Source organism: Pseudophryne corroboree, unplaced genomic scaffold (genome assembly GCF_028390025.1).
Source record: "Pseudophryne corroboree isolate aPseCor3 unplaced genomic scaffold, aPseCor3.hap2 scaffold_1555, whole genome shotgun sequence".
NCBI classification, from domain to species: domain Eukaryota; kingdom Metazoa; phylum Chordata; class Amphibia; order Anura; family Myobatrachidae; genus Pseudophryne; species Pseudophryne corroboree.
The window spans coordinates 36,723-62,806 of record NW_026968187.1 but is presented as its reverse complement, the minus strand read 5'-3'; the positions used below and the strand labels follow the sequence as shown (position 1 = coordinate 62,806).

Sequence of the window (26,084 nt, the reverse complement as noted above, 5' to 3'; positions counted from 1 at the left end):
GGCATGTCACCAGTTAGTGCTGACTGCTGATATGCCATTTACACAAACATGCCATGTGTGACTGTATATGCATTTAAGGAGGGCACCCCTGCAATACCACAAACCATTGAGTGTCAAGTATACTAGATATATCTTCATATCTCATGTGCTTTCTCTGAGACCAATCTTGTTATGCCCCTTCCCCACAAGGCATGCGCCTTTTGTCCATATTGCAAAAATGGGGGGGAGGGCATATAATTCTCTGTCACAGGGCACCAAAAAGTCTAGTTATGGCTCTGGTATGCATTATGTAATCTGGCAGACCATCTCTCCAACACTGGCTGGTTGGAATAGAAATCCGGTTATCTATGTGAGCAAATGACCATCAACGATTTACTCTCAAACACTAAAAAATGGACAAAAATGGTCCCCTAAACAAATTGGTTAAATTTTGGGTTTAACCAATTTGTGTAATGACCATTTTTGACCACTTTTCTAGTGTTTGGGAGCAAATGGTTAATTGACATTTGCTCCTATACATTACCAGATTTTCATTCCATCCATCCAGACTGGATAGATAGCCTGACAGATAATTGTGTAGTGTACGCCCAGGATAACTGTTAGTCATGCTTTATTTTATGGCGGCACATAAATGGGTGGACAGATCCAGGGCAAGCACTGCCCACTCATGCATAGTTGTCAACTGATGTGAAGTTCCAGGGGGCAATCTCAGTTATAAAGAGAAGTATCTGGAAATTGTCCCTAGTTAAAAAAAAATAAATTTGATCAACTCCATTTATTTAGTATGATATCCCAGGTGATAGGATGCCGGCAGTCAGAACAACATACTTTATTAAATAACACATCTCAAACTACCATACCCAGGATTCAAACCTATAACCTGTTGAATTCTAACCAAACACCCTACCTATTGAGCTATTTGATCCTGCATAAAAATTGTGAACATTATATGAAGCTATTGGTACTTTGCAAAAAAAAAAGAATCAGCATTACAACGCAGCAGATCCATGCAGTTTGCAGCCACACACTACATGTATCTGCTCAGCCACAATGCTGATTATTTCTTCACAAAGTACAAGGTGAGCTCCAAACAGAATTCTCTAGCTTAGAATTATACCTTTCTTTGCCAAACCTAGAAGTCGGGCCCCCCACCCTGGGATCCCCCAGAGGGAGGCCTGCACCGTCATGCGGCAGGCTTGTCCGTTTTGGAAGCAGGCTGATGGGCAGCCCAGGATTGCTTCAGTCTGGGCTTGGCAGGTCTGGAAACATGAGCTTGCTTTGGGTATGCCTGACCTTGGGTACGCTTTACCTGGAGGATGAAAGGGCCAAGAAAAGTACTTTTAGCCTTCTGCGTGGTAGGAGTCATACTAGGTAGGCAAGCTGTTTTAGCAGTAGCCAGATCAGCTACAATCTTATTGAGGTCTTCTCCAAAAGGAGATTCAACTGAGGCAGCACAAGGGAACTCTCATCTGGGGACAACAACTGCAGGGAGAACACATATTTTCAGATGAACATGGTAGGGCAGAAGGCTGCCTAATACTGAAGCACCCCCAAACAACAAATCAAATGCAACTTACTTGACAGAGATGTGCCTGAGCAACGGCCCTCCCCAGCCCTATCCCAAATCATACTTATTTTGCATAGGAGATACCATGGTCATGAAGATTGTTCTCCCAGGGTTAGGTTCATTCATTGCATTCTGGGTATGCTGACCCCTGTGATTTCCCCAAATGTGGGAAACTCGACTGCATTATTTGTGGTAGTGTGGGACTGTGTTTGTGCTTTCCTCTGGTCAGCTCTGGTAAAAGTCAGATTTCTTTGTCTCAGATCTTCCTCTAGCCTTTGTCTTCTTTCGAGAGTTCCCTTGTGCTGCCTCAGTTGGATCTCCTTCACTTGACAGGGGGGTGCCCGAGCAGCGACCCTCCCCAGCTCTAGCCCAACTCCTACTTACCTGCCAGGTGAGATACTATGATCATGAAGTTGCTTCTCCCAGGGCAAGGCTCACCCATTGCACTCTGGGTGTGCTGCCCCTGCGATTTCCCCAAATGTGGGAAACTTGACTGCATAATTTGAGTTTTCCCTGGTCGGCTCTCATGTAATTCAGATCTCTTTGTCTCAGGTCTCTCTCCAGCCTAGTTTGCTGTCTGGTTCCACTTCTTTTTTCTTGAGCCCCTCCCTTCTATACCCTTGTGCACTATCCTGACTTCTCCTCCCGTCTGCTTACTTTGTGCCTCCCAATGCACAATGCAAACTACGGGTAGTGCTGCAGGGCCCACACCCTTTTACTTGCTTTACAGAGCAGCTCTGGAGCTGTTACAGTGCCCAGCTGCTGCAAGAAATCAGCTTGAATGCTTCAGGGGCTGGGGAATGGCCAACATGAGCCCCACACCGAAGGAGGGTGGGGGTGCTTAATGTGAACTAGGGGTCATCCAAGCACCACAAAAGGCCTCCATGCCCTGCACGCTCCTTTTCTCTTTTCATATGCAGACGAGGGTTGAAGCCAACTTTGACCCACTGCTTGGATGACATCACCATATTCAAATCCATCTGCTGCAGGCCATCCCCCAGGAATGCTTGCACTAGTTGTTGCATTTGGTTTGTTGTTTGGGGGTGCTTCAGTATTAGGCAGCCTTCTGCCACCCCATGTTCATCTGAAAATATGTGTTCTCCCTGCAGTTGTTGTCCCCAGATGAGAGTTCCCTTGTGCTGCCTCAGTTGAATCTCCTTTACTTGACAGAGATGTGCCTGAGCAACGGCCCTCCCCAGCCCTATCCCAAATCATACTTATTTTGCATAGGAGATACTATTGTCATGAAGATTGTTCTCCCAGGGTGAGGTTCATTCATTGCATTCTGGGTATGCTGACCCCTGTGATTTCCCCAAATGTGGGAAACTCGACTGCATTATTTGTGGTAGTGGTGGACTGTGTTTGTGCTTTCCTCTAGTCAGCTCTGGTAAAAGTCAGATTTCTTTGTCTCAGATCTTCCTCTAGCCTTGTTCTTCTTTTGAGAGTTCCCTTGTGCTGCCTCAGTTGGATCTCCTTCACTTGAAAGGTAGTGCCCGAGCAGCGACCCTCCCCAGCTCTAGCCCAACTCCTACTAACCTGCCAGGTGAGATACTATGATCATGAAGGTGCTTCTCCCAGGGCAAGGCTCACCCATTGCACTCTGGGTGTGCTGCCCCTTGCGATTTCCCCAAATGTGGGAAACTTGACTGCATAATTTGTGTTTCCCCTGGACGGCTCTCGTATAATTCAGATCTCTTTGTCTCAGGTCTCTCTCCAGCCTAGTATGCTGTCTGTTTCCACTTCTCTTTTCTTGAGCCCATCCCTTCTATAACCTTGTGCACTATCCTGACTTCTCCTCCCGTCTGCTTACTTTGTGCCTTCCAATGCACAATGCAAACTACAGGTAGTGCTGCAGGGCCCACACCCTTTTACTTGCCTTACAGAGCAGCTCTGGAGCTGTTACAGTACCCAGCTGCTGCAAGAAATCAGCTTGAATGCTTTAGGGGCTGGGGCATGGCCAACATGAGCCCCACACCGAAGGAGGGTGGGGGTGTTTAATGCGAACTAGGGGTCATCCAAGCGTCGCAAAAGGCCGCCATGCCCTGCATATCCCTTTTCTCTTTTCATAAGCAGACGAGGGATGAAGCCAACTTTGACCCACTGCTTGGATGACATCACTTGCTGCCTTTCCAATGAAGCAAGTTTAATTTAGTAATAGGTGAAAAACCATCCCTACAAAGGTGTTAATCAGACACTTGGCTTTGTGGACACTTTTCAGAGAACAAATTTGTTAGCATAAAAATAAAGCCAGAAAATGAAGAGCTGTTTAATCACTCAATTGGATTTTTCTGCAAGCGTATTTCTTTTTCTCTGCAACCCACTGCTAAGTTGTGCTTCCTAGCTGTTCTTTTATAAAATCACTTAATCAAATCTAACTCTGATTACATCAGAGAAGGCCAGGTACCCTACACCATAAGAGGGGGTTTGAAATTTTGACTTGTCTACTTAAAGATCACCAAAATCTGATAACAAGGTAAATTACGTTCCTGGGTAGGATTGAACCACCAACCTTTTGGTTAATAACCGAACACGCTAACTGATTGCGCCACAGAGACACATTGCAAAAGTATATACTGACAAAGGCTAATAAGCATTCATCTAGAACGTTTCCTAGAAAAACTTTAAAAAGTCAATAATCTGGAGAGTTTTTGTAAGATGTTTCTTCCATCAACCAATGAAGAAACACATTGGTACTTTCCCATGATGAGTGAGTGCTTCAGGATCTCTTGCACTTACATGTGCAGCAGAGTACTGCAATGGAAGCATGCTGGGCCCATAACCCAGAGGTAGGCAGATTGAAACTATCCTCTGCTATATGCATTTTTTTTTGTTAATTAAAGTAATCCAAAACTGGGATTGATATTTTTGCTCTTTTATTTTTACTTAAAGTACAATAACTTTTATTATTTTAATTTGTTTTAATAGTATATTGACAGTATTGTTTTCTTTCAAAAATCCACTTAATTTTCTTTACCCTATTATTCAAATGGTAATTGACAAAAACAAACTACATTGTCACCAGAAGAGCAATACAAAATGTACAAGTGATATATTAAAATCATCTTTCCAGCTTGAATTTCAATGATGCATTGGGGCAACGATTTTGTGAGAAACCTCTTCACCCTTAAATAAAGATTTTCTTAATTCCTTACCTGTGTGCTAATTAGATATCACCTTGTTTTCACATTAAACAGACTTCCACATGAGAAAGCAGCAAGGATGCAGTGGCGTTAATGTTTCCTGGTGTCAACCTGTATTATTTCAGTAGATATTGAAATGAGGATGCATATTGCTGCCTTTCCAATGAAGCATGTTTAATTTAGTAATAGGTGAAAAACCATCCCTACAAAGGTGTTAATCAGATACTTGGCTTTGTGGACTCTTTTCAGAGAACAAATTTGTTAGCATAAAAATAAAGCCAGAAAATGAAGAGCTGTTTAATCACTCAATTGGATTTTTCTGCCAGCATATTTCTTTTTCTCTGCAACCCACTGCTAAATTGTGCTTCCTAGCTGTTTTTTTTCATAAAATCACTTAATCAAATCTAACTGATTACATCAGAGTAGGCCAGGTACCCTACACCATAAGAGAGGGTTTGAAATTTTGACTTGTCTACTTAAATATCACCAAAATCTGATCACAAGGTCAATTACGTCCCTGGGTGGGATTGAACCACCAACTTTTTGGTTAATAGCCGTACACACTAACTGATTGCGCTACAGCGACACTTTGTGAAAGTACATACTGACAAAGGCTAATAAGCATTCATCTAGAACGTTTCCTAGAAAAACTTTAAATAGTCAATAATCTGGAGAGTTTTTGTAAGATGTTTCTTCCATCAACCAATGAAGAAACACATTGGTACTTTCCCATGATGAGTGAGTGCTTCAGGATCTCTTGCACTTACATGTGCAGCAGAGTACTGTAATGGAAGCATGCTGGGTCCATAACCCAGAGGTAGGCAGATTGAAATTATCCTCTGCTATATGCATTTTTTTTGTTAATTAAAGTAATCCAAAACTGGGATTGATATTTTTGCTCTTTTTATTTTACTTAAAGTACAATAACTTTTACCTTTTTAATTTGTTTTAATAGTATAGAGACAGTATTGTTTTCTTTCAAAAATCCACTTAATTTTCTTTACCCGATTATTAAAATGGTAATTGACAAAAACAAACTACATTGTCACCAGAAGAGCAATACAAAATGTACAAGTGATATATTAAAATCATCTTTCCAGCTTGAATTTCAATGATGCATTGGGGCAACGATTTTGTGAGAAACATCTTACCCTTAAATAAAGATTTTCTTAATTCCTTACCTGTGTGCTAATTAGATATCACCTTGTTTTCACATTAAACAGACTTCCACATGAGAAAGCAGCAAGGATGCAGTGGCGTTAATGTTTCCTGGTGTCAACCTGTATTATTTCAGTAGATATTGAAATGAGGATGCATCTTGCTGCCTTTCCAATGAAGCAAGTTTAATTTAGTAATAGGTGAAAAACCATCCCTACAAAGATGTTAATCCGATACTTGGCTTTGTGGACACTTTTCAGAGAACAAATTAGTTAGCATAAAAATAAAGCCAGAAAATGAAGAGCTGTTTAATCACTCAATTGGATTTTTCTGCCAGCATATTTCATTTTCTCTGCAAACCACTGCTAAATTGTGCTTCCTAGCTGTTTTTTGATAAAATCACTTAATCAAATCTAACTTTGATTACATCAGAGTAGGCCAGGTACCCTACACCATAAGAGGGGGTTTGAAATTTTGACTTGTCTACTTAAAGATCACCAAAATCTGATGACAAGGTCAATAACATCCCTGGGTGGGATTGAACCACCAACCCTTTGGTTAATAACCAAACACACTAACCGATTACACCACAGAGACACTTTGCAAAAGTACATACTGACAAAGGCTAATAAGCATTCATCTAGAACGTTTCCTAGAAAACTTTAAAAAGTCAATAATCTGGAGAGTTTTTGTAAGATGTTTCTTCCATCAACCAATGAAGAAACGCATTGGTACTTTCCCATGATGAGTGAGTGCTTCAGGATCTCTTGCACTTACATGTGCAGCAGAGTACTGCAATGGAAGCATGCTGGGCCCCTTAACCCAGAGGTAGGCAGATTGAAACTATCCTCTGCTATATGCATTTTTTTTTTGTTAATTAAAGTAATCCAAAACTGGGATTGATATTTTTGCTCTTTTATTTTTACTTAAAGTACAATAACTTTTACCATTTTAATTTGTTTTAATAGTATATTGACAGTATTGTTTTCTTTCAAAAATCCACTTAATTTTCTTTACCCTATTATTAAAATGGTAATTGACAAAAACAAACTACATTGTCACCAGAAGAGCAATACAAAATGTACAAGTGATATATTAAAATCATCTTTCCAGCTTGAATTTCAATGATGCATTGGGGCAACGATTTTGTGAGAAACATCTTCACCCTTAAATAAAGATTTTCTTAATTCCTTACCTGTGTGCTAATTAGATATCACCTTGTTTTCACATTAAACAGACTTCCACATGAGAAAGCAGCAAGGATGCAGTGGCGTTAATGTTTCCTGGTGTCAACCTGTATTATTTCAGTAGATATTGAAATGAGGATGCATCTTGCTGCCTTTCCAATGAAGCAAGTTTAATTTAGTAATAGGTGAAAAACCATCCCTACAAAGATGTTAATCAGATACTTGGCTTTGTGGACACTTTTCAGAGAACAAATTTGTTAGCATATAAATAAAGCCAGAAAATGAAGAGCTGTTTAATCACTCAATTGGATTTTTTTGCCAGCATATTTCTTTTTCTCTGCAAACCACTGCTAAATTGTGCTTCCTAGCTGTTTTTATAAAATCACTGAATCAAATCTAACTCTGATTACATCAGAGAAGGCCAGGTACCCTACACCATAACAGGGGTTTTTGAAATTTTGACTTGTCTACTTAAAGATCACCAAAATCTGATAACAAGGTCAATTACATCCCTGGGTGGGATTGAACCACCAACCTTTTGGTTAATAGCCGTACACACTAACTGATTGCGCCACAGCGACACTTTGCAAAAGTACATACTGACAAAGGCTAATAAGCATTCATCTAGAACGTTTCCTAGAAAAACTTTAAATAGTCAATAATCTGGAGAGTTTTTGTAAGATGTTTCTTCCATCAACCAATGAAGAAACACATTGGTACTTTCCCATGATGAGTGAGTACTTCAGGATCTCTTGCAATTACATGTGCAGCAGAGTACTGTAATGGAAGCATGCTGGGTCCATAGCCCAGAGGTAGGCAGATTGAAACTATCCTCTGCTATATGCGTTTTTTTTTGTTAATTAAAGTAATCCAAAACTGGGATTGATATTTTTGCTCTTTTATTTTTACTTAAAGTACAATAACTTTTACCATTTTCATTTGTTTTAATAGTATATTGACAGTATTGTTTTCTTTCAAAAATCCACTTAATTTTCTTTACCCGATTATTAAAATGGTAATTGACAAAAACAAACTACATTGTCACCAGAAGAGCAATACAAAATGTACAAGTGATATATTAAAATCATCTTTCCAGCTTGAATTTCAATGATGCATTGGGGCAACGATTTTGTGAGAAACCTCTTCACCCTTAAATAAAGATTTTCTTAATTCCTTACCTGTGTGCTAATTAGATATCACCTTGTTTTCACATTAAACAGACTTCCACATGAGAAAGCAGCAAGGATGCAGTGGCGTTAATGTTTCCTGGTGTCAACCTGTATTATTTCAGTAGATATTGAAATGAGGATGCATATTGCTGCCTTTCCAATGAAGCATGTTTAATTTAGTAATAGGTGAAAAACCATCCCTACAAAGGTGTTAATCAGATACTTGGCTTTGTGGACTCTTTTCAGAGAACAAATTTGTTAGCATAAAAATAAAGCCAGAAAATGAAGAGCTATTTAATCACTCAATTGGATTTTTCTGCCAGCATATTTCTTTTTCTCTGCAACCCACTGCTAAATTGTGCTTCCTAGCTGTTTTTATAAAATCACTGAATCAAATCTAACTCTGATTACATCAGAGAAGGCCAGGTACCCTACACCATAACAGGGGTTTTCGAAATTTTGACTTGTCTACATAAAGATCACCAAAATCTGATAACAAGGTCAATTACGTCCCTGGGTGGGATTGAACCACCAACCTTTTGGTTAATAGCCTTACGCAGTAACTGATTGCACCACAGCAACACTTTGCAAAAGTCCATACTGACAAAGGCTAATAAGCATTCATCTAGAACGATTCCTAGAAACATTTTAAAAAGTCAATAATGTGGAGAGTTTTTGTAAGATGTTTTGTACTGCCCGCAGCGCATTGTGATAGGTAATAGGGCCTGATTCAGGTTGGATTGCAATCACAATAAGCGATCCAACTGCAAAAATTGCTAAGAGCATACGCATGTGCCTGCATTTTCTGCGGCACCCCGCAGAGAATGCGATCGCCTCTGCCTGTCAATCGGGGCGGGGGGGGGATAGGTGGGTCAGCAACACTCCATTTCCAAGTCAGGGATGGAGCGGTGCGGGGGCAAGGCTTCAAAATGGGGTCTGCAACGGAGGAGACACAGGGGGCGTGGTCACAGCGGCTGTATGACATCACATTCAGCCGCTGTGATCACAAAAATGGTGGCGGCTTCCTGCGCGCACATACAGTCTGCACCAGCAGGAGGCTACACCATTTTTTATGATCACGCTGAACTGCAGTGCGACTGCAATTACAGCATGGTCAAGAAGGGAGGCGTCATGCTGGGTGGCCATGCCCTTTCACTGTGCAGGAGCCAGCACTGCTCACACACTAGTCCCCGGGTGCAGCCCCCAACCCCTGGGACACCCGGAGCAACAAAATGTAGATTCAGGCCACCAGGCCACGCCCCTACCTATGAAACCATGCCTCCTTTTTACCATTGCGCTGCTTATCTGCGCGCACTGCATTACAATCTCCCTCGCCACCTCTCTGGGTGTCACCAGTGATAGTGACACCTCTGCCATGCTTGTAGCAGCTGGTCCTAAGATCTACGCCTCAAGCCCTGAGTATTTGCCCTTGTGACTTGTTGATCATCATAGCGAAGCAGATGCTTACAGAAAACTGCAGGGGCTTAGATTGAAAATAAAAAAATTGATGGGTATAAGGTAGAGAGGAGCGGGTTCGGTTCTCCGAGAACCGAATTCCCCACGAACTCCACGTTGTTTACACTGGTCCGAGGCAGGCTCGGTTGTTCCCGCCTGACTCGGAAAACCTGAACAAGGGAAAATGTCATCATCCCGCTGTCGGATTCTCGCGAGATTCGGATTCCATATAAAGAGCTGCTTGTTGCCGCCATTTTTACTCGTGCTTTGAAGAGAGAGCGAAATGGACGTGGCTATGTTCTCTCAGTGGAAATCTCAATATCAGTGCTCAGTATCAGTGGTTACTTATTGCTGCTCAGTAATACTAGTAGTGTGTCTCTCCTGCTCAGTGTCAGTTCTCAGTAGTATCCTCATCAGTGCTCAGTATCACTGCTCATTGTCTTGTGCTGCATTGTGGTGCTCAGCATACTACAGTACATTACTAATAGTCCAGTGCTGCATCTTGCTGCTCAGTGTCAGTTCTAGTATCCTCATCAGTGCTCACTATCACTGTTCATTGCATTTTGGTTTTCTGTATACTACAGTAACATAGTAATATAGTAACATATAGTAACATAGTTTTTGAGGTTGAATAGAGGCAAATTGCCCATCGTGTTCAACCTGTTTTAAGTTGTGATGATTCTACATACTTGCTGAATAATGTTTTATGACTAGTTAGCTACTATAACTCATGTTACCCCCGGATTAACCATGTTGATATTTTAAGTATTATAACCTTAGATAGCTTTTTCATTCAGAAATGTATCCATTCCTTTTTTAAATCCAATTACAGAGTCCGCCATTACCACCTTCCCTGGCAGGGAATTCCACATCCTGATTGCCCTAACAGTGAAGATCATAGTATCTCACCTGGCAGGTAAGTAGGAGTTGGGCTAGAGCTGTGGAGGATTGCTGCTCGGGCACCCCCTGTCAAGTGAAGGAGATCCAACTGAGGCAGCACAAGGGAACTCTCGAAAGAAGAACAAGGCTAGAGGAAGATCTGAGACAAAGAAATCTGACTTTTACCAGAGCTGACCAGAGGAAAGCACAAACACAGTCCCCCACTACCACAAATAATGCAGTCGAGTTTCCCACATTTGGGGAAATCACAGGGGTCAGCATACCCAGAATGCAATGAATGAACCTCACCCTGGGAGAACAATCTTCATGACCATGGTATCTCCTATGCAAAATAAGTATGATTTGGGATAGGGCTGGGGAGGGCCGCTGCTCAGGCACATCTCTGTCAAGTAAAGGAGATTCAACTGAGGCAGCACAAGGGAACTCTCATCTGGGGACAACAACTGCAGGGAGAACACATATTTTCAGATGAAAATCTTGGTCATGCTCTGGTTTCTCTTCAGAACGAACAAATCTTTCGCCTTTTACTAAAGATTTCCGTGGAGAGGAGCAAAACTGAGTTTTACCTCAATTTTTGCATGCCCCATCTTTTTGGATTTTCTTTTATCGGTTTAAAGATAGAATGAGTGTGCTTTAATGAAAGCTCATTTGCATAGAAATTACAGTAAATGTTTGTTTCTTTTCAAACAGAACTTTCTTGACCATGCTACTTGCTTGAAAGATCTGGGAGCACATGGAATACAGTACAAACCATGCTTATAGCAAGGAGAAGCCAGGTGAGAAATCTGCTTTCTTTCAAATTGGGCGCTCACTTTGATCTGAATGAGGACTGCTGGCATGGCACTCAGGCGACAGGTGGAATCTTGGTCATGCTCTGGTTTCTCTTCAGAATGAACAAATCTTTCACCTTTTATTAAAGATTTCCGTGGAGAGGAGCAAAACTGAGTTTTATCTCAATTTTTGCATGCCCCATATTATTGGGGTTTCTTTTATCAGTTTAAAGACAGAACGAGTGTGCTTTCTTGTTGGCTTTAATGTAAGTTTATTTGTATAACAATGATAGTAAATGTCTGTTTCTTTTCAAACAGAACTTTCTTGACCATGCTACTTGCTTGAAAGATCTGGGAGCACATGGAAAAGAGTACAAACCATGCTTATAGCAAGGGGAAGCCTGGTGAGAAATCTGCTTTCTTTCTTTCAAATTGGGTGCTCACTTTGAGCTGAATGAGGACTGCTGGCATGGCACTCAGGCGACAGGTGGAATCTTGGTCATGCTCTGGTTTCTCTTCAGAACGAACAAATCTTTCGCCTTTTACTAAAGATTTCCGTGGAGAGGAGCAAAACTGAGTTTTATCTCAAATTTTGCATGCCCCATCTTATTGGGGTTTTATTTTATCTGTTTAAAGATAGAACGAGTGTGCTTTAATGTAAGCTCATTTGCATAGAAATGACAGTAAATGTTTGTTTCTTTTCAAACAGAACTTTCTTGACTATACTAATTGCTTGAAAGATCTGGGAACACATGGAAAAGAGTACAAACCATGTTTATAGCTAGGGGAAGCCTGGTGAGAAATCTGCTTTCTTTCTTTCAAATTGGGTGCTCACTTTGAGCTCAATGAGAACTGCTGGCATGGCACTCAGGCGACAGGTGGAATCTTGGTCATGCTCTGGTTTCTCTTCAGAACTAACAAATATTTCGCCTTTTATTAAAGATTTCCGTGGAGAGGAGCAAAACTGAGTTTTATCTCAATTTTTGCATGCCCCATATTATTGGGGTTTCTTTTATCAGTTTAAAGACAGAACGAGTGTGCTTTCTTGTTAGCTTTAATGTAAGTTGCCATAGATGCAGTGAAACACATGTGTAGGGCACGGCGTGTCCGCGTGTATTTGACTCATGTGAAATGTTATAAAACAAAAATATATAATTATGATGTTAGCTGTTAGTCTCCACTAATAGGGAATAGAAGCTGAGCTATAAGAAAGGAATACACTAGATATGATGTCACTTAGCAATTACAATGTCTAAAGTGCATACAGATAGCTACTAATAACTCTTGATAAGAAAGTATATCAGTGTGGGTATATTTATATGATGGGATATTGGGACTAGTGAATATATATCACTCCTGCTGTCCAGATTGGCAATAACCAGACAATTATGATAAGAGTAGAGATGTCACATGGGCTGCTATAGATATTAATTTAATGCTGTATGTGTCATTTGTTACAAATGGATACATTTTCTATGAGTCAGCCTAGCAGCTGCATGTTCTAACAGAACACTATCCTCACACAGAATCTGCTAACCTTGAGATAACTAAATGACAGTGTGTAACAGTCTCTTTACTATAAGACTGTTACAAAGTAATATATATATTTGAAGTCAGTCTAGCAGCTGTGTGTTCCAGCAGTTTATAAGACAAAGAAAATCTCCTATTGTGGAATCTAGACACATGGGACTGCTGGCCTGTGTCATACTATTTCTATGTAATACCAGTAACATGTATATAACTGTTACATAATTGTTACAAATGGATAAATCTTTGAGTCAGCCTAGCAGCTGCATGTCCTAACAGGACACCATAAATCCTTTACAGTGTAACAAATTGATTGGTAACACTTAAAGGCTGGAGAGCAGTTATATGCCTTACTAGCATACTCAATATACCACATTATTACACCAGTTACCACGATTATTGACAGCGCATTTGATATATTATATTACCCTCACACTGAGTCTGTTTACCTTTAGATAACTAAGTGACCGAATATGTAACAGTTTCTCTATCATAAGACTGTTACAAAGTGAGATAGATATATTTGGAAGTCAGTCAAACAGCTGTGTGTTTCAGCGGTTTATAAGAAAATTCCTCATTGTGGAATCTGGACCACTAAGGGTTATTATATATATAGCACATGGAATTGCCACATCTCCCTATATGATAATTTCATTACACTGTAACATAATAAGAATTAACTCTTTAACAGTGTAAATAGAGAGTAATGAATCTCTGACACATGGAATATATTATTTCTTAGATGAATTGGATAAACCATTATGACAGACACTTTGCTTCTTAATAAGAATTGAGGTGGCTATACCTCTAAGGAAAGCATTATTGCCTACGCCTAGATCAGATTAAATAAGATCTGGCTGAATATATGAAGGAAGGTTGCTATTTATATGAGAATTGGAATTGCTATATTCCTTAAGGCAACCCCACCGATTGATATATGTTGTCAATTAAGTATATCTGAACGGCTATATCTGGACCAGATTTAATAAGATCTGGCTGATTATATGAAGGAGGGCTGCTATTTATATTGGAATTGCCATATTCCTTAAGGCAACCGCACCTGTTGGTATATCTCGCCAATTAACTATATCTAAACAGCTAAATTAAAGCTATTCATCATTTTTTTAGTTTGGATATTAATAAATATGATCTTTCCATGATCCATAGAGATTTCCCTATCAAGTGATTCCTTATCCGATATAGAAAGCTATCCCCCTGTGGTATTGAATTTAGGAATATAGTCTTAGGGGACACAGAGAAATAAGTGATCCCCATCTACCTAAGCACCCCACAAATTGGAGGTTAGCTTACCGGTTATACTCAATCACCCCCACAAATTCGCCAATGGGGATGGCTTCCCGGGAGGTAACCCCTATTGAGTGAAGGGAGTATATAGGATACGACCCAGTGGTACCTGACGACATAGATACTAACAGCTATTTAATAACATTACGCTAGAAAGTGATTATTAGCAACATATATATCTATATAAACAACCCCGCCAGGGTTGTGCCTTCAAAAATAATCACACACGGACACGCTTTTTAAACCTTTTTTTCACATCTCTTTATTCTTCTTATGCACATGTATGTTAGTTCTGTGATTTTAACATTTATGTTTCACTGCAGTTTGGGATAATAATATTAATATTTATCCAATTTTAATACATACTTAATAAAGGTTATATTTTATGATTCATTCATTCTGTCCAGTGCGTCAACAGTGCAGATTTCTTCTTGTTTTTTCTCCCAAATTCTATAACAATGACAGTAAATGTTGTTTCTTTTCAAACAGAACTTTCTTGACCATGCTACTTGCTTGAAAGATCTGGGAGCACATGGAAAACAGTACAAACCATGCAGTATCACAAGAGCCTTTATTTGATCTTTCATGAAGATAGAGCAGAATTGAGGACACGTCAACAATTTCTGCCGAAGGTGGTTCATCTTTCCACATGGTGCCTTTGGCCACTGACACCTTCGTTGAGTCAAAGTCTCTGGCTGTGGTCAGAACTTTGAAAATTTATGTCACCAGAACGGTTCAGATTAGGAAAACAGAGGCTCTGTTTGTCCTGTATGCTCCCAACAGGATTGGGTGTCCTGCTTCCATGTAGACCATTATGCGCTGGATCTGTGGTAAGATTCAGCATGCTCATTCCATGGCAGGATTGCCATTACTGAATTAGGTGAAGACCCATTCTACTAGAAAGGTGGGTTCATCCTGGGCAGCTGGTCGGGGAGTCTCGGCATTGCAACTTTGCCGAGCAGCTATTTAGTAAACACTTTTGCTAAGTTTTACAAGTTTGATACCTTGGCTGATGATAACCTCAAGTTGGGTCATTCGGTGCTGCAGAGTCGTACGCACTCTCCCACCCGTTCAAGAGCTTTGGTATAACCCCATGGTTCTTAATGTGACCCCAGCATCCTCTAGGTCGTATGAGAAAATAGGATTTTAATACCTACTGGTAAATCCTTTTCTCTTAGTCCGTAGAGGATGCTGGGCACCCGTCCCAGTCCATACTGTGTCTGCAGTTATTACTTGTGGTTATACACATGTTATGTTATGGTTCTGGTCAGCTTTTTGCTGCAATTGTTCATGCCGTTGGCTTGTGTTCTGTTGAATGCCACGTTCTGCGGCATGCTTAAGGTGTGAGCTGGTAAGATGCTCACCTTAGTTTAACAATAAATCCTTTCCTCGAAATGTCCGTCTCCCTGGGCACAGTTCCTATAACTGGAGTCTGGAGGAGGGGCATAGAGGGAGGAGCCAGTTCACACCCTTTGAAAGTCTTAAAGTGCCCATGTCTCTTGCGGATCCCGTCTATACCCCATGGTTCTTAATGTGACCCCAGCATCCTCTACGGACTAAGAGAAAAGGATGCCCTTGCGCACTATCCTGACTTCTCCTCCCGTCTGCTTACTTTGTGCCTTCCAACGCACAATGCGAACTACAGGTGGTGCTGCAGGGCCCACACCCTTTTACTTGCCTTACAGAACAGCTCTGGAGCTGTTACAGTGCCCAGCTGCTGCAAGAAATCAGCTTGAATGCTTCAGGGGATGGGGCATGGCCAACATGAGCCCCACACCAAAGGAGGGTGGGGGTGTTTAATGCGAACTAGGGGTCATCCAAGCACCGCAAAAGGCCGCCATGCCCTGCATGCCCCTTTTCTCTTTTCATATGCAGATGAGGGTTCCAGCCAACTTTGGCCCACATCTTGGATGACATCACCGTATGCAAATCCGTCTTCTGCAGACCTTCCCCCAGGAATGCTTGTACTAGTTGTTGCATATGGTTTGATATTTGATGGTGCTTCAATATTAGGCAGCCTTCCACCCTCCCATGTTCATCTGAACAGATGTGGTCTCCCTGCAGTTGGTGTCCCCAGACGAGAGTTCCCTTGTGCGTCCTCAGTTGAATCTCCTTAACTTGACGGGGGAGGGGCTGCCCGAGCAGCCACCCTCCCCAGCCCTATCCCAACTCATACTTATTTTGCATATGAGATCTCTTGATCATGAAGATTGTTCTCACAGGGTGAGGTTCATCCATTATATTTTAAAATAGGAAGGTACAAATTACATATTTGAATTGCATCTATGTGCTGGATTCAAATGTCCCCCCCCCCCCCTTCCTTTCTCAATTGTGCCCGTCAGCAGCTATTCTAAGGTTGCTGCCAATGGGTGTGACACATTAATTTCTTCTGTGGGGTACACTGGACTCCACAAGGATTCACATTGGGGTGTAGAGTAGGATCTTGATCTGAGGCACCAACCGGCTCAAAGCTTTTGACTGTTCCCAAGATGCTCAGCGCATCCTCCTCTATAACCCCGCTTCCATGAACAGGGAGCTCAGTTTGTAGTTGGTGCCTTCAGTAGCAGGCCACTTAACAGGGGCCTGCCTCAGGCAGCCTATTCTTAGCTATTAATTTTGACAAGAAAAGAAGAACTTGTTTTATGAGAATCTACAAGGGCTGCAGCAGGCTAGGTCTAATAGACATCTTTACTGCAGCTTCATCACTCCCAGCGGCGCTGTATACTCCCGTGCCCTGGTTGCTGGGTCACTGCAGCGGAGGCTCCAGTTTCTTCCTAAGGTCAGTCACACACACACCGCCCTTCCGGATCACGAGGCCGCTGATGAAGGGGAGCGTGGCCGTAGGGGGTGGACCGTGTGCGCACTGGCGTGGACACTGATTACTGGGCAGCCGCTCCACTAGCCACCAGGTACAGTTAAGGAGCACAGGTCTGGGAGTTTTACTCCTATATTAACCCAATTTTGTACTGCCCGCAGCGCATTGTGATAGGTAATAGGGCCTGATTCAGGTTGGAATGCAATCACAATAAGCGATCCAACTGCAAAATTTGCTAACAGCATACGCATGTGCCTGCATTTTCTGCGGCACCCCGCAGAGAATGCGATCGCCTCTGCCTGTCAATCGGGGCGGGGGGGGGGGGGGAGGGGGGTCAGCAACACTCCATTTCCAAGTCAGGGATGGAGCGGTGCGGGGGCAAGGCTTCAAAATGGGGTCTGCAACGGAGGAGACACAGGGGGCGTGGTCACAGCGGCTGTATGACATCACATTCAGCCGCTGTGATCACAAAAATGGTGGCGGCTTCCTGCGCGCACATACAGTCTGCACCAGCAGGAGGCTACACCATTTTTTATGATTACGCTGAACTGCAGTGCGACTGCAATTACAGCATGGTCAAGAATGGAGGCGTCATGCTGGGTGGCCATGCCCTGTCACTGTGCAGGAGCCAGCACCGCACACACACTAGTCCCCGGGTGCAGCCCCCAACCCCCGGGACACCCGGAGCAACAAAATGTAGATTCAGGCCACCAGGCCACGCCCCTACCTATGAAACCATGCCTCCTTTTTACCATTGCACTGCTTATCTGCGCGCCCTGCATTACAATCTCCCTCGCCACCTCTCTGGGTGTCACCAGTGATAGTGACACCTCTGCCATGCTTGTAGCAGCTGGTCCTAAGATCTACGCCTCAAGCCCTGAGTGTTTGCCCTTGTGACTTGTTGATCATCATAGCGAAGCAGATGCTTACAGAAAACTGCAGGGGCTTAGATTGAAAATAAAAAAATTGATGGGTATAAGGTAGAGAGGAGCGGGTTCGGTTCTCCGAGAACCGAATTCCCGACGAACTCCACGTGGTTTACACTGGTCCGAGGCAGGCTCGGTTGTTCCCGCCTGACTCGGAAAACCTGAACAAGGGAAAATGTCATCATCCCGCTGTCGGATTCTCGCGAGATTCGGATTCCATATAAAGAGCTGCGCGTTGCCGCCATTTTTACTCGTGCATTGAAGAGAGAGCGGAGAGGACGTGGCTATGTTCTCTCAGTGGAAATCTCAATATCAGTGCTCAGTATCAGTGGTTACTTATTGCTGCTCAGTAATACTAGTAGTGTGTCTCTCCTGCTCAGTGTCAGTTCTCAGTAGTATCCTCATCAGTGCTCAGTATCACTGCTCATTGTCTTGTGCTGCATTGTGGTGCTCAGCATACTACAGTACATTACTAATAGTCCAGTGCTGCATCTTGCTGCTCAGTGTCAGTTCTAGTATCCTCATCAGTGCTCACTATCACTGCTCATTACATTGTGGTGTTCTGTATACTACAGTAACATAGTAATATAGTAACATATAGTAACATAGTTTTTGAGGTTGAATAGAGGCAAATTGCCCATCGTGTTCAACCTGTTTTAAGTTGTGATGATTCTACATACTTGCTGAATAATGTTTTATGACTAGTTAGCTACTATAACTCATGTTACCCCCGGATTAACCATGTTGATATTTTAAGTATTATAACCTTGGATAGCTTTTTCATTCAGAAATGTATCCATTCCTTTTTTAAATCCAATTACAGAGTCCGCCATTACCACCTTCCCTGGCAGGGAATTCCACATCCTGATTGCCCTAACAGTGAAGATCATAGTATCTCACCTGGCAGGTAAGTAGGAGTTGGGCTAGAGCTGTGGAGGATTGCTGCTCGGGCACCCCCTGTCAAGTGAAGGAGATCCAACTGAGGCAGCACAAGGGAACTCTCGAAAGAAGAACAAGGCTAGAGGAAGATCTGAGACAAAGAAATCTGACTTTTACCAGAGCTGACCAGAGGAAAGCACAAACGCAGTCCCCCACTACCACAAATAATGCAGTCGAGTTTCCCACATTTGGGGAAATCACAGGGGTCAGCATACCCAGAGTGCAATGAATGAACCTCACCCTGGGAGAACAATCTTCATGACCATGGTATCTCCTATGCAAAATAAGTATGATTTGGGATAGGGCTGGGGAGGGCCGCTGCTCAGGCACATCTCTGTCAAGTAAAGGAGATTCAACTGAGGCAACACAAGGGAACTCTCATCTGGGGACAACAACTGCAGGGAGAACACATATTTTCAGATGAACATGGGAGGGCAGAAGGCTGCCTAATACTGAAGCACCCCCAAACAACAAATCAAATGCAACTACTAGTGCAAGCATTCCTGGGGGAAGGCCTGCAGCAGATGGATTTGCATATGGTGATGTCATCCAAGCAGTGGGTCAAAGTTGGCTTCAACCCTCGTCTGCATATGAAAATAAAAAAGGGGTGTGCAGGGCATGGCGGCCTTTTGCGGCGCTTGGATGACCCCTAGTTCGCATTAAACACCTCCACCTTCCTTCGGTGTGGGGCTCATGTTGGCTATGCCCCAGCCCCTGAAGCATTCAAGCTGATTTCTTGCAGCAGCTGGGCACTGTAACAGCTCCAGAGCTGCTCTGTAAAGCAAGTAAAAGGGTGTGGGCCCTGCAGCACTACCTGTAGTTTGCATTGTGCGTTGGAAGGCACAAAGTAAGCAGACGGGAGAAGTCAGGATAGTGCACAAGGGCATAGAAGGGAGCGGCTCAAGAAAAGAGAAGTGGAAACAGACAGCAAACTAGGCTGGAGAGAGACCTGAGACAAAGAGATCTGAATTATACGAGAGCCGACCAGAGGAAACACAAATTATGTAATCAAGTGTCCCACATTTGGGGAAATCGTAGGAGCAGCACACCCAGAGTGCATTGGGTGAGCCTTGCCCTGGGAGAAGCACCTTCCTGATCATAGTATCTCACCTGGCAGGTAAGTAGGAGTTGGGCTAGAGCTGGGGAGGGTCGCTGTTCGGGCACCCCCCTGTCAAGTGAACGAGATCCAACTGAGGCAGCACAAGGAAACTCTCGAAAAAAGAACAAGGCTAGAGGAAGATCTGAGACAAAGAAATCTGACTTTTACCAGAGCTGACCAGAGGAAAGCACAAACACAGTCCCCCACTACCACAAATAATGCAGTCGAGTTTCCCACATTTGGGGAAATCACAGGGGTCAGCATACCCAGAATGCAATGAATGAACTTCACCCTGGGAGAACAATCTTCATGACAATTGTATCTCCTATGCAAAATAAGTATGATTTGGGATAGGGCTGGGGAGGGCCGCTGCTCAGGCACATCTCTGTCAAGTAAAGGAGATTCAACTGAGGCAGCACAAGGGAACTCTCATCTGGGGACAACAACTGCAGGGAGAACACATATTTTCAGATGAACATGGGAGAGCAGAAGGCTGCCTAATACTGAAGCACCCCCAAACAACAAACCAAATGCAACAACTAGTACAAGCATTCCTGGGAAAAGGTCTGCAGAAGACGGATTTGCATACGGTGATGTCATCCAAGCAGTGGGCCAAAGTTGGCTGGAACCCTCATCTGCATATGAAAAGAGAAAAGGGGTATGCAGGGCATGGCGGCCTTTTGCGGCGCTTGGATGACCCTTAGTTAGCATTAAACACCTCCACCCTCCGTCGGTGTGGGGCTCATGTTGGCTATGCCCCAGCCCCTGAAGCATTCAAGCTGATTTCTTGCAGCAGCTGGGCACTGTAACAGCTCCAGAGCTGCTCTGTAAGGCAAGTAAAAGGGTGTTGGCCCTACAGCACTACCTGTAGTTTGCATTGTGCGTTGGAAGGCACAAAGTAAGCAGACAGGTGAAGTCAGGAGAGTGCACAAGGGCATAGAAGGCAGCGGCTCAAGAAAAGAGAAGTGGAAACAGACAGCAAACTAGGCTGGAGAGAGACCTGAGACAAAGAGATCTGAATTATACGAGAGCCGACCAGGGGAAACACAAATTATGCAGTCAAGTTTCCCACATTTGGGGAAATCACAGGAGCAGCACACCCAGAGTGCAATGGGTGAGCCTTGCCCTGGGAGAAGCACCTTCATGATCATAGTATCTCACCTGGCAGGTATGTAGGAGTTGGGCTAGAGCTGGGGAGGGTCGCTGCTCGGGTACCCCCCTGTCAAGTGAAGGAGATCAAACTGAGGCAGCACAATGGAACTCTCGAAAGAAGAACAAGGCTAGAGGAAGATCTGAGACAAAGAAATCTGACTTTTACCAGAGCTGACCAGAGGAAAACACAAACACAGTCCCCCACTACCACAAATAATGCAGTTGAGTTTCCCACATTTGGGGAAATCACAGGGGTCAGCATACCCAGAATGCAATGAATGAACCTCACCCAGGGAGAACAATCTTTATGACCATGGTATCTCCTATGCAAAATAAGTATGATTTGGGATAGGGCTGGGGAGGGCCGCTGCTCAGGCACATCTCTGTCAAGTAAAGGAGATTCAACTGAGGCAGCACAAGGGAACTCTCATCTGGGGACAACAACTGCAGGGAGAACACATATTTTCAGATGAACATGGGAGAGCAGAAGGCTGCCTAATACTGAAGCACCCCCAAACAACAAACCAAATGCAACAACTAGTGCAAGCATTCCTGGGGGAAGGCCTGCAGCAGATAGATTTGCATATGGTGATGTCATCCAAGCAGTGGGTCAAAGTTGGCTTCAACCCTCGTCTGCATATGAAAAGAGAAAAGGGGCGTGCAGGGCATGGTGGCCTTTTGCGGCACTTGGCTGACCCCTAGTTTGCATTAAACACCTCCACCCTCCTTCGGTGTGGGGCTCATGTTGGCTATGCCCCAGCCCCTGAAGCATTCAAGCTGATTTCTTGCAGCAGCTGGGCACTGTAACAGCTCCAGAGCTGCTCTGTAAGGCAAGTAAAAGGGCGTGGGCCCTGCAGCACTACCTGTAGTTCGCATTGTGCGTTGGAAGGCACAAAGTAAGCAGAAAGGAGAAGTCAGGATAGTGCGCAAGGGCATAGAAGGGAGCGGCTCAAGAAAAGAGAAGTGGAAACAGACAGCAAACTAGGCTGGAGAGAGACCTGAGACAAAGATATCTGAATTATACGAGACCTGACCAGGGGAAACACAAATTATGCAGTCAAGTTTCCCACATTTGGGGAAATCGCAGGAGCAGCACACCCAGAGTGCAATGGGTGAGCCTTGCCCTTGGAGAAGCACCTTCATGATCATAGTATCTCACCTGGCAGGTAAGTAGGAGTTGGGCTAGAGCTGGGGAGGGTCGCTGCTCGGGCACCCCCCTGTCAAGTGAAGGAGATCCAACTGAGGCAGCACAAAGGAACTCTCGAAAGAAGAACAAGGCTAGAGGAAGATCTGAGACAAAGAAATCTGACTTTTACCAGAGCTGACCAGAGGAAAGCACAAACACAGTCCACCACTACCACAAATAATGCAGTCGAGTTTCCCACATTTGGGGAAATCACAGGGTTCAGCATACCCAGAGTGCAATGAATGAACCGCACCCTGGGAGAACAATCTTCATAACAATGGTATCTCCTATGCAAAATAAGTATGATTTGGGATATGGCTGCGGAGGGCCGCTGCTCAGGCACATCTCTGTCAAGTAAAGGAGATTCAACTGAGGCAGCACAAGGGAACTCTCATCTGGGGACAACAACTGCAGGGAGAACACATATTTTCAGATGAACATGGGAGGGCAGAAGGCTGCCTAATACTGAAGCACCCCCAAACAACAAACCAAATGCAACAACTAGTGCAAGCATTCCTGGGGGAAGGCCTGCAGCAGATAGATTTGCATATGGTGATGTCATCCAAGCAGTGGGTCAAAGTTGGCTTCAACCCTCGTCTGCATATGAAAAGAGAAAAGGGGCGTGCAGGGCATGGTGGCCTTTTGCAGCACTTGGCTGACCCCTAGTTTGCATTAAACACCTCCACCCTCCTTCGGTGTGGGGCTCATGTTGGCTATGCCCCAGCCCCTGAAGCATTCAAGCTGATTTCTTGCAGCAGCTGGGCACTGTAACAGCTCCAGAGCTGCTCTGTAAGGCAAGTAAAAGGGTGTGGGCCCTGCAGCACTACCTGTAGTTCGCATTGTGCGTTGGAAGGCACAAAGTAAGCAGAAAGGAGGAGAAGTCAGGATAGTGCGCAAGGGCATAGAAGGGAGCGGCTCAAGAAAAGAGAAGTGGAAACAGACAGCAAACTATGCAGGAGAGAGACCTGAGACAAAGAGATCTGAATTATACGAGACCTGACCAGGGGAAACACAAATTATGCAGTCAAGTTTCCCACATTTGGGGAAATCGCAGGGGCAGCACACCCAGAGTGCAATGGGTGAGCCTTGCCCTGGGAGAAGCACCTTCATGATCATAGTATCTCACCTGGCAGGTAAGTAGGAGTTGGGCTAGAGCTGGGGAGGGTCGCTGCTCGGGCACCCCCCTGTCAAGTGAAGGAGATCCAACTGAGGCAGCACAAGGAAACTCTCGAAAGAAGAACAAGGCTAGAGGAAGATCTGAAACAAAGAAATCTGACTTTTACCAGAGATCAGAGGAAAACACAAACACAGTCCCCCACTGCCAACAAATAAAGCAGTCACGTTTCCCACATTTGGGGAAATCACAGGGGTCAGCATACCCAGAATGCAATGAATGAACCTCACCCTGGGAGAGTAATCTTCATGACCATGGTATCTCCTATGCAAAATAAGTATGATTTGGGATAGGGCTGGGGAGGGCCGCTGCTCATGCACATCTCTGTCAAGTAAAGGAGATTCAACTGAGGCAGCACAAGGGAACTCTCATCTGGGGACAACAACTGCAGGGAGAACACATATTTTCAGATGAACATGGGAGGGCAGAAGGCTGCCTAATACTGAAGCACCCCCAAACAACAAACCAAATGCAACAACTAGTGCAAGCATTCCTGGGGGAAGTTCTGCAGAAGACGGATTTGCATACGGTGATGTCATCCAAGCAGTGGGTCAAAGTTGGCTTCAACCCTCATCTGCATATGAAAAGAGAAAAGGGGCGTGCAGGGCATGGCGGCCTTTTGCGGTACTTGGATGACCCCTAGTTCGCATTAAACACCCCACCCTCCTTTGGTGTGGGGCTCATGTTGGCCATGCCCCATCCCCTGAAGCATTCAAGCTGATTTATTGCAGCAGCTGGGCACTGTAACAGCTCCAGAGCAGCTCTGAACGGCAAGTAAAAGGGTGTGGGCCCTGCAGCACTACCTGTAGTTTGCATTGTGCATTGGAAGGCACAAAGTAAGCAGACGGGAGAAGTCAGGATAGTGCGCAAGGGCATAGAAGGGAGCGGCTCAAGAAAAGAGAAGTTGAAACAGACAGCAAACTAGGCTGGAGAGAGACCTGAGACAAAGAGATCTGAATTATACGAGAGCCGACCAGGGGAAACACAAATTATGCAGTCAAGTTTCCCACATTTGGGGAAATCGCAGGAGCAGCACACCCAGAGTGCAATGGGTGAGCCTTGCCCTGGGAGAAGCACCTACATGATCATAGTATCTCACCTGCCAGGTAAGTAGAAGTTGGGCTAGAGCTGGGGAGGGTCGCTGCTCGGGTACCCCCCTGTCAAGTGAAGGAGATCCAACTGAGGCAGCACAAGGGAACTCTCGAAAGAAGAACAAGGCTAAAGGAAGATCTGAGACAAAGAAATCTGACTTTTACCAGAGCTGACCAGAGGAAAGCACAAACACAGTCCCCCACTACCACAAATAAAGCAGTCGAGTTTCCCACATTTGGGGAAATCACAGGGGTCAGCATACCCAGAATGCAATGAATGAACCTCACCGTGGGAGAACAATCTTCATGACCATGGTATCTCCTATGCAAAATAAGTATGATTTGGGATAGGGCTGGGGAGGGCCGCTGCTCAGGCACATCTCTGTCAAGTAAAGGAGATTCAACTGAGGCAGCACAAGGGAACTCTCATCTGGGGACAACAACTGCAGGGAGAACACATATTTTCAGATGAACATGGGAGGGCAGAAGGCTGCCTAATACTGAAGCACCCCCAAACAACAAACCAAATGCATCAACTAGTGCAAGCATTCCTGGGGGAAGGCCTGCAGCAGATGGATTTGCATACGGTGATGTCATCCAAGCAGTGGGTCAAAGTTGGCTTCAACCCTCGTCTGCATATGAAAAGAGAAAAGGGGCGTGCAGGGCATGGCGGCCTTTTGCGGCGCTTGGATGACCCCTAGTTCGCATTAAACACCTCCACCCTCCTTCGGTGTGGGGCTCATGTTGGCTATGCCCCAGCCCCTGAAGCATTCAAGCTGATTTCTTGCAGCAGCTGGGCACTGTAACAGCTCCAGAGCTGCTCTGTACGGCAAGTAAAAGGGTGTGGGCCCTGCAGCACTACCTGTAGTTTGCATTGTGCATTGGAAGGCACAAAGTAAGCAGACAGGAGGAGAAGTCAGGATAGTGCACAAGGGTATAAAAGGGAGGGGCTCATGAAAAAAGAAGTGGAAACAGACAGCAAACTAGGCTGGAGAGAGACCTGAGACAAAGAGATCTGAATTATACGAGAGCCGACCAGGGGAAACACAAATTATGCAGTCAAGCTTCCCACATTTGGGGAAATCAGAGTGCAATGGGTGAGCCTTGCCCTGGGAGAAGCACCTTCATGATCATAGTATCTCACCTGGCAGGTAAGTAGGAGTTGGGCTAGAGCTGGGGAGGGTCGCTGCTCGGGCACCCCCCTGTCAAGTGAAAGAGATCCAACTGAGGCAGCACAAGGAAACTCTCGAAAGAAGAACAAGGCTAGAGGAAGATCTGAGACAAATAAATCTGACTTTTACCAGAGCTGACCAGAGGAAAGCACAAACACAGTCCCCCACTACCACAAATAATGCAGTCGAGTTTCCCACATTTGGGGAAATCACAGGGGTCAGCATACCCAGAATGCAATGAATGAACCTCACCCTGGGAGAACAATCTTCATGACCATGCAAAATAAGTCAATCTTCATGACCATGCAAAATAAGTATGATTTGGGATAGGGCTGGGGAGGGCCGCTGCTCA

General features: G+C 44.3%; 20 non-coding genes and 1 pseudogene across 20 annotated transcripts; 8 read left to right on the top strand and 13 right to left on the bottom strand.

Moving 5' to 3' along the window:
* Positions 1 to 1,627: 1,627 nt before the first annotated feature.
* LOC135000593 (U1 spliceosomal RNA) lies at positions 1,628 to 1,791 on the top strand. Its single transcript, XR_010202442.1, has one exon. It is a non-coding gene; the product is annotated as a U1 spliceosomal RNA (small nuclear RNA).
* A 152-nt stretch (positions 1,792 to 1,943) lies between these two features.
* Positions 1,944 to 2,106, top strand: LOC135000539 (U1 spliceosomal RNA). The gene has a single exon (XR_010202396.1). It is a non-coding gene; the product is annotated as a U1 spliceosomal RNA (small nuclear RNA).
* Positions 2,107 to 2,780: 674 nt separating this feature from the next.
* LOC135000592 (U1 spliceosomal RNA) lies at positions 2,781 to 2,944 on the top strand. The gene has a single exon (XR_010202441.1). It is a non-coding gene; the product is annotated as a U1 spliceosomal RNA (small nuclear RNA).
* Positions 2,945 to 3,095: 151 nt separating this feature from the next.
* Positions 3,096 to 3,259, top strand: LOC135000611 (U1 spliceosomal RNA). The gene has a single exon (XR_010202460.1). It is a non-coding gene; the product is annotated as a U1 spliceosomal RNA (small nuclear RNA).
* A 7,492-nt stretch (positions 3,260 to 10,751) lies between these two features.
* On the bottom strand, positions 10,752 to 10,915 carry LOC135000549 (U1 spliceosomal RNA). Its single transcript, XR_010202405.1, has one exon. It is a non-coding gene; the product is annotated as a U1 spliceosomal RNA (small nuclear RNA).
* A 144-nt stretch (positions 10,916 to 11,059) lies between these two features.
* On the top strand, positions 11,060 to 11,175 carry LOC135000567 (U5 spliceosomal RNA). Its single transcript, XR_010202417.1, has one exon. It is a non-coding gene; the product is annotated as a U5 spliceosomal RNA (small nuclear RNA).
* Positions 11,176 to 11,445: 270 nt separating this feature from the next.
* LOC135000569 (U5 spliceosomal RNA) lies at positions 11,446 to 11,561 on the top strand. The gene has a single exon (XR_010202419.1). It is a non-coding gene; the product is annotated as a U5 spliceosomal RNA (small nuclear RNA).
* A 286-nt stretch (positions 11,562 to 11,847) lies between these two features.
* LOC135000563 (U5 spliceosomal RNA) lies at positions 11,848 to 11,963 on the top strand. Its single transcript, XR_010202414.1, has one exon. It is a non-coding gene; the product is annotated as a U5 spliceosomal RNA (small nuclear RNA).
* Positions 11,964 to 12,238: 275 nt separating this feature from the next.
* LOC135000573 (U5 spliceosomal RNA) lies at positions 12,239 to 12,354 on the top strand. Its single transcript, XR_010202423.1, has one exon. It is a non-coding gene; the product is annotated as a U5 spliceosomal RNA (small nuclear RNA).
* A 6,631-nt stretch (positions 12,355 to 18,985) lies between these two features.
* Positions 18,986 to 19,149, bottom strand: LOC135000583 (U1 spliceosomal RNA). The gene has a single exon (XR_010202432.1). It is a non-coding gene; the product is annotated as a U1 spliceosomal RNA (small nuclear RNA).
* A 671-nt stretch (positions 19,150 to 19,820) lies between these two features.
* On the bottom strand, positions 19,821 to 19,983 carry LOC135000559 (U1 spliceosomal RNA). The gene has a single exon (XR_010202410.1). It is a non-coding gene; the product is annotated as a U1 spliceosomal RNA (small nuclear RNA).
* Positions 19,984 to 20,135: 152 nt separating this feature from the next.
* LOC135000605 (U1 spliceosomal RNA) lies at positions 20,136 to 20,299 on the bottom strand. Its single transcript, XR_010202454.1, has one exon. It is a non-coding gene; the product is annotated as a U1 spliceosomal RNA (small nuclear RNA).
* Positions 20,300 to 20,970: 671 nt separating this feature from the next.
* LOC135000546 (U1 spliceosomal RNA) lies at positions 20,971 to 21,133 on the bottom strand. Its single transcript, XR_010202403.1, has one exon. It is a non-coding gene; the product is annotated as a U1 spliceosomal RNA (small nuclear RNA).
* A 152-nt stretch (positions 21,134 to 21,285) lies between these two features.
* On the bottom strand, positions 21,286 to 21,449 carry LOC135000591 (U1 spliceosomal RNA). The gene has a single exon (XR_010202440.1). It is a non-coding gene; the product is annotated as a U1 spliceosomal RNA (small nuclear RNA).
* Positions 21,450 to 22,120: 671 nt separating this feature from the next.
* LOC135000543 (U1 spliceosomal RNA) lies at positions 22,121 to 22,283 on the bottom strand. Its single transcript, XR_010202400.1, has one exon. It is a non-coding gene; the product is annotated as a U1 spliceosomal RNA (small nuclear RNA).
* Positions 22,284 to 22,435: 152 nt separating this feature from the next.
* Positions 22,436 to 22,599, bottom strand: LOC135000601 (U1 spliceosomal RNA). The gene has a single exon (XR_010202450.1). It is a non-coding gene; the product is annotated as a U1 spliceosomal RNA (small nuclear RNA).
* A 674-nt stretch (positions 22,600 to 23,273) lies between these two features.
* Positions 23,274 to 23,436, bottom strand: LOC135000617 (U1 spliceosomal RNA). Its single transcript, XR_010202466.1, has one exon. It is a non-coding gene; the product is annotated as a U1 spliceosomal RNA (small nuclear RNA).
* A 149-nt stretch (positions 23,437 to 23,585) lies between these two features.
* Positions 23,586 to 23,750, bottom strand: LOC135000544 (U1 spliceosomal RNA). Its single transcript, XR_010202401.1, has one exon. It is a non-coding gene; the product is annotated as a U1 spliceosomal RNA (small nuclear RNA).
* A 670-nt stretch (positions 23,751 to 24,420) lies between these two features.
* LOC135000608 (U1 spliceosomal RNA) lies at positions 24,421 to 24,583 on the bottom strand. Its single transcript, XR_010202457.1, has one exon. It is a non-coding gene; the product is annotated as a U1 spliceosomal RNA (small nuclear RNA).
* A 152-nt stretch (positions 24,584 to 24,735) lies between these two features.
* On the bottom strand, positions 24,736 to 24,899 carry LOC135000597 (U1 spliceosomal RNA). The gene has a single exon (XR_010202446.1). It is a non-coding gene; the product is annotated as a U1 spliceosomal RNA (small nuclear RNA).
* Positions 24,900 to 25,871: 972 nt separating this feature from the next.
* Positions 25,872 to 26,050, bottom strand: LOC135000554 (U1 spliceosomal RNA; annotated as a pseudogene).
* Between the last annotated feature and the right edge of the window lie 34 nt (positions 26,051 to 26,084).